The sequence below is a fragment of the Cervus elaphus genome, chromosome 29 (assembly GCF_910594005.1).
Source record: "Cervus elaphus chromosome 29, mCerEla1.1, whole genome shotgun sequence".
NCBI lineage: Eukaryota > Metazoa > Chordata > Mammalia > Artiodactyla > Cervidae > Cervus > Cervus elaphus.
The window spans coordinates 30,659,614-30,682,695 of NC_057843.1; the positions used below are offsets into that span (position 1 = coordinate 30,659,614).

The 23,082-nt window shown below is 40.7% G+C and overlaps 1 long non-coding RNA gene and 1 pseudogene across 1 annotated transcript; one reads left to right on the plus strand and one right to left on the minus strand.

Annotated features, from left to right (window-relative positions):
* Positions 1-1,769: 1,769 nt before the first annotated feature.
* Positions 1,770-11,067, minus strand: LOC122686007. The gene is made up of 3 exons (XR_006338606.1): positions 10,683-11,067; positions 8,978-8,980; positions 1,770-1,782 (listed from the first exon to the last, which is right to left on the minus strand). It is a non-coding gene; the product is annotated as an uncharacterized LOC122686007 (long non-coding RNA).
* Positions 6,855-7,768, plus strand: LOC122686006 (annotated as a pseudogene).
* Positions 11,068-23,082: the final 12,015 nt, after the last annotated feature.

Here is a 23,082-nt window from a genome sequence, read left to right on the forward strand (position 1 = left end):
GGTCGCAAAGAGTCAGACATGATTTAGCTACTGAACAGCAACAATAAGAAATGATACAAATGTCCATTAAAAGGTATAGATCAAATAATTATTACAAATGGTACAAAAATATTAAGAAAGAACTCTATATTCTGTTATAGAACAATCTCAAGATATGATTTTAAATACGAAAAGTGAGGGACAGAACAATGTATATATCTTTTATGAAAAGAAGGAGAAAAATCAGAAAATATGTCTGATGTGTTTGGTAAAGATGCACAGAAAATGAATAAATCACCCTATAGACTAGATAGGGATAAGATTCAGAGGGAGCTTCTTTACTATGTACCTTTTTGTGTTGTTTGGATTTTTGAACCACGAAAATAAAGGAAAGTTTCCTTACTTAAATAGTGTTCCAATACCAAAACAATATAATGTATAGATCATTAGGAGAAGGCAATGGCAGCCAACTCCAGTACTCTTGCCTGGAGAATCCTGTGAATGGAGGAGCCTGGTGGGCTACAGTTCATGGGGTCGTGAAGAGTCGGACACGACTGAGCGACTTCACTTTCACTTTTCATTTTCATGCATTGGAGAAGGAAATGGCAACCCATTCCAGTATTCTTGCCTGGAGAATCCCAGAGATGTGGGAGCCTGGTGGGCTGCTATCTATGGGGTCACACAGAGTCAGACACAACTGATGCGACTTAGCAGCAGCAGCAGCATAGATCATTAACTTCATGGGGACTGTCTATACAATAAGTTTAGTTGAAAAATATACCTTAGCTGTATTATTTGTGAAGGAAAAGTCTGTTCTATTTGATAATCTATTTCTTTTTAGAAATTCCACTGCATATTCTTGCTTAGTTATATAAACTATTCTAAACCGCAGAAACTTTGCATTTCCTTTGGTCTTTGACTGTTTTTGTAAAAACTATGGAAGTATTTTATATTTACTGGCATCTGGATATATGTGTATGTTTATAATTAGTCAGTCCTTGTCTAAAATTAGATGAAGGGAGACGGTGAGTCCTTGGATTTTAGATAAGTGAAGGAGTTGAGGGGGTATGGACCGGTAGGGCCCTTATTCCAGAACCTTGTCAACAGCAACAGCTCAGACCCACCCAGGTCAGCTTCAGCCAGCACTTGCCCTTTTTCTCGAGGTTTATGATTTGTAGTTTTAAGACCAAGTAGTAGGACGTTCTAGCCTAATAGTGAACTGGTAAATAACAAAGGACACAAACAGAATTCACACGAAGTGAAGTAAAATTCTTAGGTGAATCCATTTAAAGTGTTACATTCAATAATAATCAAAAGAATATTCATTTAAAGAGACTAATTGAAAACAATTTAATCAGTCTATATAATTGAATGCTTCTAATTCCACTGCAGGAATAAACATGAAGTATCAAATTGAAAGAGATATAAGACAAAGGTTGATTTCCCACTATGGTTGGAAGACTGCTTTCTTTTTAAAAAAAAAAAAATTTATTTATTTATTTTAATTTGAGGCTAATTACTTTACAGTATTGTAGTGGCTTTTACCATACATCGACACAAATCAGCCATGGGTGTACACGTGTCCCCCATCCTGAAACCCCCTCCCACCTCCATCCCCATCCCATCCCTCAGGGTCGTCCCAGTGCACTGGCCCTGAGCGCCCTGTCTCATGCATCGAACCTGGACTGGCAATCTATTTCATATATGGTAACATGTTTCAGTGCTGCTTTCTCAAATCATCCCACCCTCACCTTTTCCCACAGAGTCCAAAAGTCTTCTTTATCTCTGTGTCTCTTTTGTTGTCTCGCATATAGGGTCAGCGTTACCATCTTTTAAATTCTATATATATGCGTTAATATACTGTATCAGTGTTTTTCTTTCTGATTTACTTCACTCTGTATAATAGGCTCCAATTTCATCCACCTCATTAGAACTGATTCAAATGCATGCTTTTTAATAGCTGAGTAATATTCCATGGTATATATGTACCACAGCTTTCTTATCCGTTTGTCTGCTGATGGGCATCCAGGTTGCTTCCATGTCCTGGCTGTTATAAACAGTGCTGTGATGAACATTGGGGTACTCGTGTCTCTTTCAATTCTGGTTTCCTTGATGTGTATGCTCAGCAGTGGGATTGCTAGGTCATGTGGCAGTTCTATTTCCAGTTTTTTAAGGAATCTCCACACTGTTCTCCATAGAGGCTGTACTAGTTTGCATTCCCACCAACAGTGTAAGAGGGTTACCTTTTCTCTGCACCCTCTCCAGCATTTATTGTTTGTAGACTTTTGGATAGCAGCCATTCTGACTGGCATGAGATGGTACCTCATTGTGGTTTTGATTTGCATTTCTCTGATAATGAGTGATGTTGAGCATCTTTTCATGTGTTTGTTAGCCATCTGTATGTCTTCTTTGGGGAAATGTCTGTTTAGTTCTTTGGCCCATTTTTTGATTGGATTATCTATTTTACTGGTATTGAGCTGCATGAGCTGCTTGTATATTTTTGAGATTAATTCTTTGTCAGTTGCTTCATTTGCTACTATTTTCTCCCATTCTGAAGGCTATCTTTTCACCTTGCTTATAGTTTCCTGCATTGTGCAAAAGCGTTTAAGTTTAATTAGGTCCCATTTGTTTTGCTTTTATTTCCATTACTGTGGGAGGTGGGTCATAGAGGATCCTGCTGTGATTTATGTCAGAGAATGTTTTGCCTATGTTTTCATGTGGGTCTCATGTTTCTGCATCTCTTATATCAAGACCCAGACTTAAGTTATTCCAGACCATCTTTTCAAGGATATTTGAATGGTGAATAGCCTTGGACAGTAGAGATAATATCTCTCTCCAGAGGAAAAGGGAAGGCAGAACCCCAGCTTTGCTTAAGTGGAAAGGAGTCCGCTCATTACAGGAACATCCAGTTACCGCTTGGCTTGTGCCTGAAGTTCCCTCCCATGCATGAGGTCAACATCTAATCCCAATTTCTATTCCTTGGTAAGATCCCTAAAGGCCTCATGTTCCTGCAGTTCAATTCCACTCTATCTAGCAAGACAGCTCTGCTTTCAGCTGGGTCTCCTTTGTGCAAAGAACCTTTTTTCCCTTTGACAGTTAGTCATGCAACAAAGTTACTGAAACACATGTCTCTTGCTTTTGAAATTAAGTCTTGGAGGAGCCTGTTCTTCCTGCTGGGTACTGCAACATAATAATACAACTTTACATCAGGTGCCCTGTTGACTGCATGCACCAGGCAGGGTGTCTCCTCACTCTTGGCATAGAAAGATCTCAATCTTACATCAGCATCCTGATGCTCTCCTGATTTGGGTCTCCTGTGGCCTCCCGTTTATCAGGTGGCTCTAAATTGTCCTGGCTCCTCCAGGAAGCCTGGAACTTAGGAATCCAGGGCTCCTGGTTTCATCAATACTCCTACTGTCCTCCACGTGGGCATACAGTATTCTGGGAAACTGCCAAATCCCAGGGAGATTAAAGCAGGGGTCTCTTCAAAGGTATGGCTGATGACTGGCTGTACAGTTGAACCTCCAATGACAGTTTTAACTTCTCAGCAAGAGGTTCTATAAGACATGGCTTTGCTGGATCTTCAGGGTAGAAGGGAACATTCTTTGAACTCTGAGTCACTAGACTGTTTAGATTTCTGTTTAGATTTTTGGGAGTTTCCTAGCTTACTGGCTCTCAGGATGTCTCTTGATTGTGGTTGAGAAGCTGGGAATTCCTCACCCTTGACTATCTCCCTTGACCCTTTGACCCTTGAAGAAATTCTTCATTTAATCTTTCACATCCTTATGCTCTGGGAACATTGCTATTCTATTGTCAGATTCTCCTGGGATATAACTGACCCTCATCCTTGGGCTCATTTCCTCTTGCTTGCCTTGTAAGCAGCCTCTGAATTGCCTCTGTTGCCCCTGAACACAGTCCCACTGTGTCATGTTTTGGCAACAGTGATGGGTGGGAGGCTGTGAAAAATCTGTCTTCTCATCTGAGAAAGGTCTGTGAATCCAGAGCTAGTATCAAAGAAGGACCATTCTCTGCCCCTTGTCTCCTCCAAGTGAGGGGGCAGACGGAGCACTTGGACCCAGGGCAGGGATTATATTTTTAGTGATTGCCTGTCTTCCCGATCTGCTTGAGGCTTTCTTTTCAGGAACTGGGTGACTCAGCTATGGAGTCAACCCTTGACAGATGGTGATGAGGAGAGAATGAGAGATGAGGAAAAGAACTAGGATTGGGCTGCCCTCACCAAAACAGTTTATGGATTCAAGTCCCTTTTATAAGGACACTTGTGATTGAATTTAGGATTCACTGAGAAAAAAAAAAAAAAAAGGACTCACTGAGATAACCAGGATAATCTCTTCATCTCAAGAGTCTTAATCATTATAGTAAAGCACTTTTTTTTGCATATAAGAAAACATTTACAGCTCTCAGGAATCTGGACCCAGTTATATTTGGTGGGGGTGGGGGTCATTATGCAGCTTACTATGAGTGAGTGACGTTGCTCAGTCGTGTCCGACTCTTTGTGACCCCATGGACTGTAGCCCACCAGGTTCCTCCGTCCATGGGATTTTCCAGGCAAGAGTACTGGAGTGGGTTGCTACTTCCCTGGTGGCTCAAATGATAAAGAATCCCTTTGCAATGCAGGAGACCTGGGTTCAATCCGTAAGTCAGGAAGATCCTGTAGAGAAGGGAATGGCTACCCACTCTAGTATTCTTACCTGGAGCATCCCATAGATAGAGGAGCCTGGTGGCCGACAATCCATGGGGTCTCAAAGAGTCAAACATGACTGGTCGCCTAACACACACATACATATAACTGTCGATTTAAATTTCAGAGCCTCAAGGGCCAATTTGTGGCTCTAGGCCAGTAGGTAAGATGTGGACAAGGTGAAAGAGGCTGCAATGGACATCTTTGTTTTTATTTGAATAGTTAGCATTTATACAGCCTTCTGAAACAGTCCCTCTATTTTCCTCTTCAGCCTTGTGGAGGTGGAGTTATAGTCCCTAGTCATCCCTACACTCATGGCATCCAAGGGACTCAGTTCTGTCCCAAATTTATAACAACCTAGTTACAGTGAATGGTTCGGTGACCCAACTGAAGCCAACGAGGCTTTTGCAAGAGGTATCATGAGAGAAATGCCACATTTTCAACTGCTCTTGAACTTGGAAGAATACAGCCCTGACCTGGCTGGCAGCCATGCTGCCAGTGTGTAAAACCTGAGAATAAAGTCAAGAGACAGAGATTATGAAAGTAGGGAGCAACTCAATTCTGATGACATCAGTTGAGTATCTATGCTAAGGACCAAATTTGCCCTCAGACTTTGTTATTTTAATCAGTGAAATCCCTTTTTGGTTGAAGCTTTGTTTGTTTGTTCATATAAGAACACCTGTCCAACTGGGAGCTTTTAAATTCAAAGACTGCTATGAAGCTTAGAGGCATGATATTACAAGGTGGCTTATAAAGTGAAAATGAGGAAGTTGTTTCACTTTATAATGATTGGTTATTACAGTGGTGGTTCCCAGATGGCAATGAATTGGTTAAAATTTATTATCTTATACCTTTCTTAGGAAGATGACTGTTCTTTTATGATTGTAGAAGGCATTTATGAGAAGCAGCCTAAAAAGCAGCCCAAGTTGTGTTTTACTTGTTTTGCACAAAAAGCTAAATTAAGTTTCACTTATCTGGCTTAAATGATTTTGACTGCTTAGGGAATTTTGGAGTCTAGTTTCTTTTGTATTTAATTTTAACACCAGGAAGGCAGAGGGCACAGTTGGAAGCTGCAGGTTGTGCTGTTTGGCTTCATGTGTGTGTGTGTATGTATGCATATATATATGTAGTGGGGGCAGGGAGAAGATAGACTGGATGGGGTCTCCTGAGCCTCATCTCTGGGGATCTTCGAGTTCTACCGAGCCGCAGGGGAGTCCTAGAATAAGAAAATTTGGGTGCTCCAGGTGCCAGAGGTTGCTTGTCCCGGGCTTGTCTATGAGTATGGTTCATGCCAGCTATTAAGCAGATCCTGATCCCTGTCTACTGCTCACCCCTAATTGAGGGTCACAGTGTTTGTGTGCCTCCCAGACAGATGCAGGGATGGGTTCTGGTCCAAAGGCTATGCTTGAGTGGTACTACCAAAGGGCTGAATGGAGGAATCAACTCTATGTGCTAGAGCCTTCCAGAAGGCCAAATACCCCAATCAGTGACTCAGGCTTCTGGCGAGTGACCCTGGGGCCCCATCCAACTTCTGCCCAGGTCCACGGTCAGTTGCACATCCCTTCATCGGTGCTGAATTGTATTTGTTGTTGTTGTTACTTTCAATGAAATGTTTCCTCTTGGTACATTTGAATTCTGTTTGTGGTTCTTTCTTCTGTGCTAGCACACTAAACATAGACATTAACCTTTGTTAATATTGTATCATGTCTCAGTTCCCCATTCTGTACAAGAGGATTTAGTACATTAAATACTTAAAATATTTGCATATATATAGTTCGTCCGGAGCCGAACGGGAGCTTCTGCAGGACCTTGTAGCCAAGGCAGGAGAGGAGCTGAGGCACTGCCTGCGTCCCACAGTAGTACTCATAGCCGAGTACTACGAGGTAGTACTATGAGCCGAGTACTGTGAGGTAGTACTCATAGCCGAAGCACTGCCACGTCCTGCCACTGTCTCCTGCGCCACCCAGGGGAGCGAGCTCTGAGCATCTTATGGTGAGGCCACTCCTTGGGGCCAGGAGCAGGGAAGCCGAGTGTGAGAATCCCCCAGACCAACCAATCCCCCAACTCAGCCTCTTCCCGCCACCTAAATCATCATGACCCATTTCAACAAGGCCCTTCCTATGGGCTCTCAGCTGAAGTCAAGAACAAGATAGCTTCCAAGTATGATCATTAGGCAGAAGGGGATCTCTGCAATTGGATAGAAGAGGTGACAGGCATGAGCATTGGCACCAACTTCCAATTGGGCTTGAAAGATGGCATTATCCTCTGTGAACTCATAAACAAGCTACAGCCAGGCTCAGTGAAGAAGGTCAGTGAGTCCTCATTAAACTGGCCTCAGTTGGAGAATATCGGCAAATTTTTTAAAGCTATTCAGGCTTATGGCATTAAGCCACATGAGATATTAAGCCACTGATGTATTTGAAGCAAATGATCTTTTTGAGAATGGAAACATGAGGTTCAGACTATGTTGGTGGCCCTAGCAGGTCTGACCAAAACAAAAGGATTCCATACAACCATTGACACTGGAGATATGAATGCAGAAAAACAAGCCGTTTTGATGAAGAAAAATTTAAAAAGCTGGCCAAAGTGTAATTGGTTTGCAGATGGGAACCAACAAACGCACAGTCAAGCAGGTATGATGGTGTATGGGACGAGGAGGCACCTTTATGATCCCAAAATGCAAACTGACAGACCTTTTGATCAGACCACAATTAGCCTGCGAATGGGCACCAACAAAGGAGGCAGCCGGGCAGGGATGTTGGCACCGGGCACCCGAAGAGTTATCTACCATCAGAAGCTAACGTTACAACGCATGGACAACTCCACAATTTCCCTACAGATGGGTACCAACAAAGTCGCTTCCCAGAAAGGAGTGAGTGTGTATGGGCTTGTGCAGCAAGTGTATGATCCCAAATCCTGTGCTGCTCCCACAGAACCTGTCATTCACAATGGAAGCCACGGACCAGGAACCAGTGGGTCGGAAATCAGTGATAGTGATTATCAGGCAGAATACCCAGATGAGAATCATGGCCAGTACCAAGATGACTACCCAGAGATTACCAGTATGGTGACCAAGACATTGATTATTAGATTCACAGAGGAGCTCAGTATTTAGCTCATTGTTTTTATTCAGTGAGAACCAAGCTAACCTTGTTATTTTTATCTTGTCTTCCTAAAACACTATTATGCTTATTGTACCTAAAGGAACTATTGCCTTATACGTTCCTTTTTCCTTTTTTGGCCTCTTCCCTAAATAGTTGCCTTTTAGTGCTGTGACAGTTAAATCCTACAGCATAACCAATAACTCGCATATGAAGTAAAAAGGAATACTGTGAAAGGGGAGGACTCTTGTACAGTCAATTCTTTCCTTAAAAAATATGCATTTTTACAGTCCTCTACTTAAACTGGTGTTTTCAAACAATAGGAAGCTATTTTGTTTTTTTTTTTTTTTTAGTTTAGTATCTTGTTTCTACATGAAAGACTAAACTCATAGCTAAATGTGGTCTTTGCCAACTAAATTTAAGATGCAGCATTTTAGAAATTTACACATCAGTGTTTCTACAGTATTGTTTGCTAACTTTTAAATAAAGTCCTGATCAGAGTGAAAAGAAAAATTTCCATATATAAAATAGGATAATCAAGGTTAAAGCAGAAAACATTTCCAGAATCTTTCCAAAATCGTGAGATGCAAGTAAAATGATGTTTAAGTTTTATAAATTAAATAATATCTGACTCTAAGCCTCTATTCACAGGGGTGGAATGATACTTAATAATAATCTTTAGTGTAATATACCTTCTCAGAGGGGGAAATCAAACCAAAGACCTCTAGTCTTTGGTCCTTTAAAGTTGCCACCAAGAGGCTCACAGAACAGAGTGTTATTGTCCATTCAAAGACAGGTAATACCATATACAGCTTCTCTGCCAGGGTGGTTCCAGAATCTTTGGCTGAAACTCTCAAGGTTGTGATACTGATGTTTAGCAGCCCCCACCTCTGGGAACACATCTGTTCTCCCCATCAGTAGCCCTCCTGTGACCTTGGGGCCTGCACCAAAGGGCACAACGCTTTGTAGAACCCAGTTCTGCTTGCCTTGCCTCCAGTCCTCGGAGCCACTGCTACATTTGAGCAACACCTCCTTTCAACCCAGTCCCCTTCTCTTTCCCCCGAGGACTACAGAGCTAAGTTCTCCTCTCACAGAAGAGTCTTGATAAGGTTGGACAACAGATATCTAGAAGCTTTCATGTTGGGTCAGGCGGCACAAAAGCCATTACCAACCGCCAAGAGAAAGCAGAAACCCAGACCTTCTGGAAGAGGTTGGATTGGGGCCAAGTTTCCCTTTTGCTTTTAGGCTAGTCTCTTCTGATTGCTTAGTAAATTTTATCCTGCCTCAGATGTCTGTTACCTAGCAGACAGTGAGGAGGTAGAACAGAAATATCTTCAGAGAGCTCATCAGCTCTGCTGTCTTGTCATTACAATCTCCCACACTGAAGCATGGTCAACTACCTAAACTTGCATGGTGATTAGCACCCTACCCAAAAGGATAGAGGAACAGGCCTCAGTTTGGGGAGAAGGTCTGGTAAGGAGAAAGTTAAGAAGGAACTGCCACAAGTTCCTGAAGTGCCCTTTGGCCTCTGTAATGTTATGGAATCGATGGCCTAAGTACGTATCCTTGATTTACCACTTGCTGGTCATGTGATACTGGGCAGCTCAACCTACTTCTGTGAGTCTCAGTTTGCCATCTGTTACATGGAACGCACATCAATTTCATGAGCGTGTTGTGAGAATTAGAGAAATAATTTATTTAAGGTTTTTAGCTTAGTTAACTGGCACGTGGTCTTTGGTAAGCGTTTGTTATATCATTGTTATTAACCACTGACCCATCACACATTTTAAATCCCAAATTGTAGCTGATATTTCCATTTGTGGTCTAGCCTCACTTCCCAGATCTGATGCTTGGAACACTTTTATAGTTGCAGTCTTTTGCCAAACCACTGTATGGATTCTCTCCCTGGCTATGTTGCTCTCTGAGTTCTGACTAAATCTGTCACTTACCCTTACTTCACACATTACGACGGGCATACTTTCACCATGTCTAGTCCAGCTCTCCATGTGAAACCCAAACTCATGTAATTCCTTTTGGCTCATTCAGTAGGATTTACATATTCCTCTTACCCAGGAGATTAAAGATAGGAGAGAGACTAGAGACCAAGATCCTAGCAGAGAATGTACTCATTTGTTCTTAGCATCACAAATTACCTTTCTCGCTTCCAACACCCCACACTCTCATGTTAAAGAGCAACTTTTCACTCAGGTCCAGCCAGAGGCAGGAGTAATAATGCTATTAGAGAAATTCAAGTAACAAGCAGGGGAGAGATAGGCAAGGAGAGGAAAGGAAAGTAAACAATTACCATTTATAAAATTAGATAGCCAGTGGAAATTTGCTGTATGATGCTGGGAGCTCAAATCCGGTGCTCTGTGACAACCTAGAGGGGTGGGAGGTGGGAGGGAGGTTTAAGAGGAAGGTGACATATGTATCCCTATGACTGATTCATGTTGATATATGGCAAAAAAACAACACAATATTGTAAAGCAATTATCCTCCAATTAAAAGTACATAAATTGAAAAAAATTTAGAGACAAAAAAGAAATTGCCTACTTGATATAATGGAAAGGACTCTGTAGTTGGTCTGCCAGTCCATTTGACAGCTCAGAGATCAGCTCAGAGATAAAGTGGCAAATCTGTAATATATGTAACAGCTTCCTTCCTCTCTATTCAGCCCTTCCCCTCTATTCACCCCTTCCACTTCCCTTTGACTCTTGCATTTTTCTCCCTTTTCTCCTCTCTTTATTAGAACTCATGATAGAATATTTTAGGATTTGCTTGTGCAAAAATCATTAGGCAGATCCTTTACCACTGAGCCACCTGGGAAGCCGCAGTGGTTAGTGGTGGTGTTCAGTGGCTCAGTCATGTCCAGCTCTTTTTTCTTTTTTTCCTTCAGCTAAGACAACAAAAGAGATGATTTACTGTACACGTTACATTCAGCCACAACTGAGAAGAGAACTAGTCCATAGTTATCACAAGTCCAGGGCAAAGGACCAAAAGGGACGGCTTTGATACGAGCAAGGTAGGTCTCTCAAAGGTGGTCAAGGCGATCAGAATGGCCATAGATGTTCCAGATCCATTGAGAAGTTCTAGATAGTAGGCATGCAGTCCACAACTTGTACCAGCGTCCCTGGCCTCTGGCTTCCCTTGTTTCTGCTTCTGGGGCTTGCACGGGTGTACAAGTTTCCTTGGACCTCTGCCTCATCTTTCTTCTTTTGGGCTTCAGCCTGCGCATTCGCTTCTTCCTCCACTTCGCTCTCATGGCGCAGAGGTTTCTCAAAAGATGGCGCTAAGGCCGAGAGCTTGCCCAGCTCTTTGCGACCCCAGGGACTGCAGCACACCAGGCTTCCCTGTCCTTCACCATCTCCCAGAGCCTGCTCAAACTCAAGTGTGCTTGTCCTCAAATGGAAATCTGGCGATCTTGTTAAATGTGTTATAGAATAGGGGGATTGCTTAAGAATGAATAACAACATTTTTGAGCTTCTGATTTTTAATATATAAATTTAGATAGCATCTACTAGTATCTTGTTTATCTTTGAGTGCCAGTGAAGAGCAAAGATTATATATATATTTTTAGAAAACTGGAGCACCACATTGGTTGAAAGATTGATTATGATACCAGTCATGTTAAAGTATATTCTATGTTCCCTGGTGGTTTCATTAGGTGTTTAATGGTTGATAACATTACTTGATTTCTCTAGTGGTTTACTCCTCAACCGGAGATATACATTGGAAACATCTGGATAGTTTTTAAGATGTATTAATGCTCAAGAAATTCCCCAGATTAATTTTATAATCGCAATGAACAGGGCTCAGACATTGGGACTTTTAAAAAGTTCCCCCGGTTACTCTAAGGAAAAACCAAGATTGAGAGAATCTGTCATAACAAAAACCCATCCTTTCCTCTTTGTAATTAAGAGACTCTAGTTCAGGTGTAGGATAGAGCATGGTTCATCTCAAGAAAACTAATAAAACATGGCCCTGTGACTGTGCAAAGATGGGCTCAATAAAGGACAGAAATGGTAGGGACCTAACAGAAGCAGAAAATATTAAGAAGAGGTGGCAAGAATACACAGAAGAACTGTACAAAAAAGATCTTCATGTCATGAGAAACGTTGGGCTGGAGGAAGCACAAGCTGGAATCAAGATTGCCGGGAGAAATATCAATAACCTCAGATATGCAAATGACACCACCCTTGTGGCAGAAAGTGAAGAAGAACTAAAGAGCCTCTTGATGAAAGTGAAAGAGGAGAGTGAAAAAGTTGGCTTAAAGAAACTTTAAGATTCAACCTTCAGAAAACTAAGATCATGGCATCCGGTCCCATTACTTCATGGGAATATATGGGGAAACAGTGGAAACAGTGGCTGACTTTATTTTTCTGGGCTCCAAAATCACTGCAGATGGTGATTGCAGCCATGCAATTAAAAGACACTTATTCCTTGGAAGGAGAGTTATGACCAACCTAGACAGCATATTAAAAAGCAGAGACATTCCTTTGCCAACCAAGGTCCGTCTAGTCAAGGCTATGGTTTTTCCAGTGGTCATGTATGGATGTGAGAGTTGGACTATAAAGAAAGCTGAAGGCTGAAGAATTGATGGTTTTGAACTGTGGTGTTGGAGAAGACTCTTGTGAGTCCCTTGGCCTGCAAGGAGATCCAACCAGTCCATCCTACAGGAGATCAGTCCTGGGTGTTCATTAGTAGGACTGATGCTGAAGCTGAAACTCCAATACTTTGGCCACCTGATGTGAAAAGTTGACTCATTGGAAAAGACCCTGATGCTGGGAAAGATTGAGGGGAGGAGGAGAGGGGGACAACAGAGGATGAGATGGTTGGATGGCATCACCGACTCAATGGACATGGGTTTGGATGGACTCCGGGAGTTGGTGATGGACAGGGAGGCCTGGTGTGCTGAGATTGATGGGGTCGCAAAGAGTCAGACATGACTGAGTGACTGAACTGAACTGTGACACAGTGATGGACCATCCTTGATTGCCCAGGATTGAGAAGGTTCCACAGACATGATACTTTCACTGCCAAGACTCAGAAAGTCCCAGGCAAGCATTGATTTGGTTACTCTAAACTCTCTCTGATCTTGTAGATGAGTTGTTCATTTCTGTGCAAGGTTTTATTCTTTCCTAACTTGAGGGATTGGTTTGAGGGTAAAAGCTCTGCTCTGAACTATCCCCATGTCTGGTTTTAAACAAGACCGTCTGATGATGACTGCTGCTGCTGCAGTGATCTGCAGCCTTGAGAAGAAGGTCAAGAGGACCATTCAAGATGGGGACCTGGAGCTCTGCCACTGCTGAGCAGCTCAACCTAAGCCAAAATTCTGCTGACTTCCAGAATTCTTGTCATGTGAGAATGTTAGTTTAAATCATGGTCAACTGAATTTTTTTGCTCTTGGTAGGCGTAAGCTCTCAGTGTATCCATAACCATCAAAACTACATGCAATCAGACAGTTGTTCTTCATCTCAGAAATGTCTCCAAAGCCTGTTAACCACTGTTGGCTTCAGACTTTCATCTCTGTTAGCTGTCTTGGTTTTCTGTTATGTTTGGCTTACTGTCTTCATACCCCTCAACCACTACCACCGTCCGCCCTTAACTGGAATGCAGACTGTTTTCCTGACTCTGATCAGCACACTCAGAAAGACAAATCTGGGAACTTACGCCTTGGCACCATACCCTGGCATTTGCAAGCAGCAGTCCCATTGCCATTGATCTGGGGGACACTGGGCTGGGGTAGGGTTCCAGTGTGTCCAGTACCTGCTTGTCTGAGAAGAGGGAAAAAAATTGAATAACTCTGATACCACTTTCACTAAAATCTGCCCCTTACAGGGTGCCAATGTGTTGATTAATGCTTGATAACCAAATTGAAAAAAACAAACTCATACAACAACATCATGTCTTAGAACTCAGGAATATTTGCTGTGCTGATTCTCCTTCATTAATATCTCATTGTGCAGAAGTGGCATATTCTACTTGATTTCTCTGGTTAGTTCTCAGTGATGTGGCTTAAAAATGACAGCATCCCAGACTCTTAACTCCAAACGATGGAGCCAAGTCTGTGAAATCCAGTGTGTTTTTAAGAGAGAATAGGAGTGTGCATGCTGTCAAACTTGTTCTGTTCTTTTTCCGTTGGCTCGTACCGAAAGCATGTGTGGCCTTCCAGGAGCCAGAGCTGCACATGTGGGTCCTGGCAGAACTCTCTCCGCACCCATCTCACTCGCAGGAAGCTTTGGCGGGGCTCAGCCTGCTCTGAAATGTTCTCACCTGGTCTCTCAGCCAACTGCTTTTCTTTCCATTATTATTAAGCAGGTCAAGTTGGCAGTGACAACTGCCCTTGCTCTAATATTGAAACCATTCTTTCCACTACTGCATCATTCCTCCAGCATTTTGTAGAATGTGCTTAAGACCAATAGATTGGTTAAAAACAACTGTCAGCCAATAGGGGAATGTTTTATTCTCTTGACATGAATCTTATAATACACAAATGCATATGGAGCTATATGTTTCACACATAAATGTGAAACACTTACAGTGAGAACATAGAAAGTATCTGTCGTTCATGCATGTAGAGAACACACAGGAAGACATTGTACATCTTGAGGGAATTCAACACCAAGGAAGTCATTCTTTCATCTCTTTCCTGAGTACATAACACCCTGGCTGGAGAAGGAAATGACAACCCACTCCAGTATTCTTGCCTAGAGAATCCTGTGGATAGAGGAGCCTGGAGGGCTGCTGTCCATAGTGTCGCACAGAGTCAGACGACTGAAGCGACTTAGCATGCATGCGTGCATTGGAGAAGGAAATGGCAACCCACTCGAGTATTCTAGCCTGGAGAATCCCAGGGACAGAGGAGGCTGGTGGGCTGCTGACTATGGGGTCGCACAGAGTCGGACACGACTGAAGTGACTTGGCAGCTGCAGCAGCAACACCCTGTATGGCCATAATGCTTGGAAGGATGGAGATATATTGCTTATTATAACAGTTGATAATTCAGTGATCAAGCACATTTCAAGAAACCAGGGGTTGGTGCTTTTTTTTTCCCCCCCTTTGATTCAGAATTCAGGCTTTGCCACATGCACATGAGATGAGCCTGAAGGACTCTCTTTCCTGAGCTTTCTTTATCTTTATGTTTTGTTCTGTATCCTCTCTGTCTTTTTCACACTTCCCCTCAGGTCCTTGCTCTGACTGTTGTAGTTTATTTCCATCCATTGTTTTTTCCTTGTGGGGGAAGAGACACTGTGCTTTCTGTTTAGTCGGTCATCGCCCCTTCTCTGCCAGGAGACCAGTGCCCACTCTCTGTGGCCCAGCTGGACGTCTCACCTTCCCTCATGAATAGACTAGAGATCATCTGTGCTCCCTTAAAACTTTCTTATGTGATATTTTCTAATTCTTCCTCTTTAGTTTGTCTTCCCTAGTAAACAATTAACAAATTGAAGGCAGGTATGATATCATATTCTCTGAATCTTTAGCACATCAGTGTTCCCTACAAGTAGTAAGCACTCTACAAAGGTTTGTTAAGTTAAATTGAAGTACCATGAGGACATTATTTTACAATATTTTTGCCAGTGAAACACAAATATTTATATGCTTCACAGGATTGTTAAAATGAGACTGATGGATAAAACTACATGAGGAACATGGTGGCATATTTTTCTGACCAAATGGACCCTAAAGGGTTATTAATACTTTTACATCCATGCCTCTCCCATTCTTCTTTATTGTTCCTTATTATTTATTAAACCAAGTCTGTTTTTAGAATGGAGGTAGGTGTAATACAAAGAGTGACCAGAGCAAATTAAGCTGTTTGGCCCAAAGTTTATAAAACCAAGAGCATGTGTATTAGAAATTATGTGAAATCTGTATAGACTTGTAGAAAAAGATGAAATCCAGAAGACAGAGGAAACTAGAAAGGGCAAAAACTTTGAAATCCACTTTTCTTTTTAAAATGCCTCTATTTTCAAAATACCGATTCCTAGATTGCTTTATTTCTGTTTCCTTCTGTGTTTATTGCTGAATATTAAAATGATTCATTATTACTAATACTTCTTCTTAGCTTATCTAATTACTAAAAAAGTACATAGTTGGCAGTATTATAGTGTGGCCTTATAACCAAGATGTAGTCAGAGCAATAATTTTGGTTTTACACTGTACTGTGTGATTAGAATAATTGGACATTGTTGACACATGGTTTTATGCATTTGTTTTTTGTAAGTTGGTATGAAAATGGCTTTAAATGTTTCAGTTTTTGGTATCTGAGTATTGCTACATTGAAAGTTGTTATTTTTTACATTCTTTCTCAATAAATGTCTCATTAGTATAGTGGAATAGAAATCTAGCCAAACCCTTGCTCTCCGGATGGTTTATAAAGATTTGGAATATTCGTAAATGGAAAAGCTGACCAGCTACAGTGAAGCCTCCTGCAATTCTCATCTTGGTACTAATATTACAGAAAAGGAACCTTTTGGGTGATTTTGTTTTTCATTATTTTGCACCATCCAGAGCCACCTTTACTTCTGACAAGTGTTTTTTTTTAATCCATAGTAGAAATAGATTTGTTTCTCATCCTTTGTTTTTTACCTTGTTATTATGGAAAATTTTAAACATCATTCAGATTAGAAGACCAGAGTGGAGCTATGTACTCAACACTTCACCAGGATCAGCTCATGGCCAATCTGATTTCTTCTAAATTTCCATCTCCTTCTCTCATCCCTCCCTTGATACATTATTTCATCTACAAATATTGTGATACATATATCTAGAAGATAAGGATTTTTACAGTCATCACTACAATAGTGATAAATCTCCATTCATGTCAAAAATTTAATCAGAGTTTAGTTTCCACATTGTTTTAAAATGATCATTGTTTGTACTGTGACCCAGACCTGGTCCACATATTGTTATTGATTAATGTCTGTCTTATTACTTGAATTCTACAGACTTTCACTCCATCTCTCTCTCATTTGTTTTTTCTTGTGCTTCTATTATAATGAAGCATATACTTAATTACATATGTTTGAGTAGCCATATTAAAAAAGATGTAAAAAGAAATAGGTGAAATTCATTTTGATAATTTTATCCATATATCTATAATATTATCATGTGAACATCATTGTAAAATTAATTAAATATTTAAAGAATGTATTGTGTGATATCACATCAAAATAAAATTAGTAAAAGCAATATATTAATATAAAACTTACTAAGGTAATTCAATATGAATCAAATATAATTAGATATTTTATATTCATGTTTTCTATACTGAGTCATTAAAGCAAGCTTTTATTTTACAAATACAGCATATTATACTTTGAGCTAGGACAAGTTCCTGCCCACGGACTGACAAAATATACAGCTTCTATTTTTCTGCATTCTTTCTTTTCTACTACCCTGCCCCTCTATTTGGATTTTATTCTCTCTTTTTACTGTTATCATCCCTGTAACACTTACTTTGAATTTTGTCCCTGGCAGTTTTTCAGAGTATGTTGGAATATGACAGTTTATTGGTTATAGGAAGCTGTCAGGTCCAGACTTAGACTACCTGTCAGAACTTCTTGAAGCCCCCTTGCCCTGGCCTGTAAGAGCCTCAGTGTCTGATACTCTGTGTCCCTTCCTCCTGCTCTTCTCAGAATGGCCCACGAGTTCCTGTTAGTACCCAATGCTGCTTTGACATTTCTCTGACTCTCAGGCCTGTTAAAAGTTCCTTGCCTTCTCCTTGTTTCCTTTTGCATAGTCACTGATACTCTGTCTTAATTCTTTTGGTCTGTCCCCTTCTGTTTGTATTTTGATGTCTGTGGTGATTACCTTGTCACCTAAGTTTATTGTAGATGTTGACTGTGAAATTTTTTTCTATCATATTCACTCTGTTTTTATGCAATAAATACTAAAGAAGTGAAGAAATAACAACAATAAACTATATCACTTATGCCACTATCTCCCAACAATCTTTTATTTTACTTACACAAGGACATTTCATTAATTTATGTTTCTGGGTGGTTGTGAACTGTGAATTTGATGTATCCACTAATTGACTTGATTGCATGTATTAAGTATCAAACTGAGTCTATCACACATCTTGGTTTTCAGAAGTATGATCTAGCAATGAGAATTTCTCATCAAATTAAGCATTTGCAAAGAATATGCAATGCTATTTATTACTTTCATATGTTTAGAAGCTTTTTTTAATTTTAAAAAATTTTTTTTCATTTATTTTTATTAGTTGGAGGCTAATTACTTCACAACATTGCGGTGGGTTTTGTCATACATTGACATGAATCAGCCATGGAGTTACATGTATTCCCCATCCCGATCCCCTCTCCCACCTCCCTCTCCACCCGATTCCTCTGGGTCTTCCCAGTGCACCAGGCCCGAGCACTTGTCTCATGCATCCCACCTGGGCTGATGATCTGTTTCACCATAGATAATATACATGCTGTTCTCTCGAAACATCCCACCCTCGCCTTCTCCCACAGAGTCCAAAAGTCTGTTCTGTACATCTGTGTCTCTTTTTCTGTTTTGCATATAGGGTTATCATTACCATCTTTCTAAATTCCATATATATGTGTTAGTATGCTGTAATGTTCTTTATCTTTCTGGCTTACTTCACTCTGTATAAGGGGCTCCAGTTTCATCCATCTCATTAGGACTGGTTCAAATGAATTCTTTTTAATGGCTGAGTAATATTCCATGGTGTATATGTACCACAGCTTCCTTATCCATTCATCTGCTGATGGGCATCTCGGTTGCTTCCACGTCTTGGCTATTATAAACAGTGCTGCGATGAACACTGGGGTGCACGTGTCTCTTTCAGTTCTGGTTTCCTTGGTGTGTATGCCCAGGAGTGGGATTGCTGGGTCATATGGCAGTTCTATTTCCAGTTTTTTAAGGAATCTCCACACTGTTCTCCATAGTGGCTGTACTAGTTTGCATTCCCACCAACAGTGTAAGAGGGTTCCCTTTTCTCCGCACCCTCTCCAGCATTTATTGCTTGTAGACTTTTGGGTAGCAGCCATCCTGACTGGCGTGTAATGGTACCTCATTGTGGTTTTGATTTGCATTTCTCTGATAATGAGTGATGTTGAGCATCTTTTCATGTGTTTGTTAGCCATCTGTATGTCTTCCTTGGAGAAATGTCTGTTTAGTTCTTTGGCCCATTTTTTGATTGGGTCACTTATTTTCCTGGAATTGAGCTGCAGGAGTTGCTTGTATATTTTTGAGATTAATCCTTTGTCTGTTGCTTCATTTGCTATTATTTTCTCCCAATCTGAGGGCTATCTTTTCACCTTATTTATAGTTTCCTTTGTTGTGCAAAAGCTTTTAAGTTTCATTAGGTCCCATTTGTTTATTTTTGCTTTTATTTCCAATATTCTGGGAGGTGGGTCATAGAGGATCCTGCTGTGATTCATGTCGGAGAGTGTTTTGCCTATGTTCTCCTCTAGGAGTTTTATAGTTTCTGGCCTTACGTTTAGATCTTTAATCCATTTTGAGTTTATTTTTGTGTATGGTGTTAGAAAGTGTTCTAGTTTCATTCTTTTACAAGTGGTTGACCAGTTTTCCCAGCACCACTTGTTAAAGAGGTTGTCTTTTTTCCATTGTATATCCTTGCCTCCTTTGTCAAAGATAAGGTGTCCATAGGTTCGTGGATTTATCTCTGGGCTTTTTATTCTGTTCCATTGATCTAGATTTCTGTCTTTGTGCCAGTACCATACTGTCTTGATGACTGTGGCTTTGTAGTAGAGTCTGAAGTCAGGCAGGTTGATTCCTCCAGTTCCATTCTTCTTTCTCAAGATTACTTTGGCTATTTGAGGTTTTTTGTATTTCTAGAAACTTTTTAAAGAGAAAAATGAAACTGGAACATGAATGTTTAGAAATCAGAAACTCATTAATCCCTTCACTTAGAAAGTGAAAGTGTTAGTCGCTCAGTTGTGTCCTACTCTTTGTGACCCATGGACTGTAGCCCACCGGGTTTTGCTGTCCACGGGATACTCTAGGCACAAATACTGAAGTGGGTTGCCATTCCCTTCTCCAGGTGATCTTCCCAACATAGGGATTGAACCTGGGTCTCCAGATTCTTTACCATCTGAGCCACCAAGGAAGCCCTTAGGTACTATTAAGTGGAAAGTGAATATACTTTGCATCCATTAGATACCATGATTGTCTCTAACAAAGTAAGAAAAATTGATCAGTCTTTCAGGTACCTTTCCTTCCTCTGAAACAGAAGTATCCAAAAGATCCAATGAGCCAACCTTGGAAATTTTATTTAGATTTGATAGGTAGTTCTAGTAGCATTCTGTATAGCATTCCTAAAATTCCATTAGAAATTTAAGGAAACAGGTCTTCCATGTATATTTTATTCAAGACACCTTCTTTATCTCTTCCATATTAGGGGTTAACTCATACAACATATTGTTATATTCAGATGGAATTATTTCATACAAATCTTAAAATAAGTACCCAAAAATGAACCATCAAGGTAACTTAAATCTAAAAATCAGCAGGAAATGTGAAAGTATACATTTAAAATTTGATGCTAGCATGGAGGCAGTGATTTAGACTGTGCAGGAACAGATGATCTTTAATAATTCAGAAGATGAAACCAAAGACAAAAAACATTGGTATTCTAAACACTGTGAAGATGGATTTTGTTGATGTATTCTGGTGTACTGATTAGCAGTGTCTATATTTGCATCATTAAAAATTGATGGTGAGAATGATAAACATTACTTGAAGACCAGTGCTTTAAGAAATGATGAGCTATATTCTCTGTAAAATTATTTTATTAACAAAATTTGATATTAAGAAATAGTGAAATAGTGAAATTATTAAAATAATTTAATCTTAAATCTTAAATCTTAAATAAAGCCTTGTTAGTGTGTTCAACAAAAGTTGATTGAATGTTCTCAGTGCACCAGACACTACTTTGAGTGTTGGAGAACCAGCATTGAACAGAATAGACGCAGGTTTGTTGCATGGAACTTACATTCTGTTGGAAGTTATACACCCCATGATATAAAAGCTCAAAATATAAAAATGATGAGAATTTTGTTTGAAGCAGAGGGCCTAGAGTTTTATCCACTTTACTTCTGTCTGCACTATTCAGTTTCACTCTCCTTCTTGACTATAATTGGGAAATTCTTGCTTTGAAGCACAGCTCAATAAATTAAATGGATATATTATGTAGCTGCATACAACACTCAGTATAGTGAAGCAAAGTCTGTATCTGTACAAACTGTGTCTATATTAATTCTTGGAATTTTAACACCTTGGAAACTCACCAACTGGGGTAAGCATGTCTTCTACTTGACCCGCATGTGGAATGGCAGGCGTTTTCCCTCATAAATACAGACAGCCCTCTGGTGGTGGTGCTGTGCGGTGGCCTTCTTCTCAGTTGCCCTCAGGAGCTTGGATGGGCATCAGTGCTGCTTCCTCAGAAACCTGCTCCCTGGTTTCTCCGCTGTGTCTTGCATGCTGGGAATGCTGCCTTTCCATCACTCAGCAAAACCGGAGGGCTGCCTCATCCTTTCCCTCAGGCAGAAGATAGAGATTTTTAAACTCCTTGAGACCATGTCACTTGAGACTGTTCATTCACTCACTCACTCATTTGTTCATTTATTATTTTTTTGTTTAGGTGAAGGGTGAAGTCGCACCATCGTGTCCGACTCTTAGCGACCCCATGGACTGTAGCCTACCAGGCTCCTCCGTCCATGGGATTTTCCAGGCAAGAGTACTGGAGTGGGGTGCCATTGCCTTCTCCTTTACTCAGGTATTTTTTCATATATTTATATTTATAAATAAAACAAATTAATACACATACTAATAAAGGAACATAACAAACAGAAATAAGCATGCTGAGCATTCTGAAATATACTAATTACAAAAACAGGCACTTCTTGCTCCCAGAAGATTAGAGTTCATTGGGAATGGGAGAAACTAATAAAAAATCACATAATAAATGCAAAACACAGTGAAGGAAAGACACATGCTAGTAGATCATTTACAGTGGATATGTGATATCGTTGTGATAGGTTTAGAGGGAGCATTCCTTTAAAAGTAGCTAATGGTGGGGAGACATGGCAACCCACTCCAGTGTTCCTGCCTGGAGAATCCCAGGGATGGCGGAGCCTGGTGGGCTGCCGTCTATGGGGTCGCACAGAGTCGGACACGACTGAAGTGACTTAGCAGCAGCAGCAATGGGGGGGAGACAGTGAGAGAAATATTTTCTATTATAAAATAGTGAGGTGGGAAAAGGACCTATGTAAGAATTCAGAGTCCTGTCAAAATACCAATGGTAGGGACCTGCGGTCTCACCTGCTCCTTAGAACCACTAGGAAATAATTCTCCTAGCACCCTTGGAATCCGGTGCCACAGACTCAGGGCATGCTTGTTTGGATCCATGTGTGAGAACAGCTGAATCCTGGTGCTCAGATATTATCACAATCACCACCAATGGAACTTGTCCTAAAACATGTTCAAAGGCCCTCTAATAAGAGAAAGCTGAAACCTCATCAAGCTGATATAACACAGTAGAGCCTTTTTGTAACTGTGGTATTGTTAATAAATGACTTTAAACTAGAATAACAGAATTTATTTATCTTATGGGATTGTGGGTGAGACACCTATAAACCTTCCCTATGTCTCATCATTAGAAAGTGCAAGTGAAATTCTCTCAGTCGTGTCCGACTCTTTTCGACCCCATGGACTATACAGCCCATGGAATTCTCCAGGCCAGAATACTCAAGTGGGTAGACTTTCTCTTCTCCAGGGGATCTTCCCAACTCAGGGATCGAACCCAGGTCTCCCACATTGCAAGTGGATTCTTTACCAGCTGAGCCACAAGGGAAGCCCATCATTATAGGGTACCTATATATAGTAGAATATTCTAATAATGGTGCATAAATATATTCTAATAGTAAAATATTCTAACGATTTTGCATATTCTAATAATTCACTCATCTTAGGTAAAGTTGCAAAAGAAATGTTCTTTCTGTTATCGCTTCAGTACTCCTTCTGTTCCAGAAGATATTACAGTGAGCCTATGTGTAGGTTCTTAACATCTCCATTTATATTCCACATTAGAATAGCTCTAGAATAATCTAGTCTTGAGGCTTCCCCAGTGGCTCCACAGTAAAGAATTTGCCTTCAGTGCAGGAGGTACCCGAGGCATGGGTTCAATTCCTGGGTCAGGAAGATCCCCTGGAGGCAGGCATGACAACCCACTCCAGTATTCTTGCTTGGAGAATCCCATGGACAGAGGAGCTTGTCAGGCTACAGTTGATAGGGTTGCAAAGAGTTGGA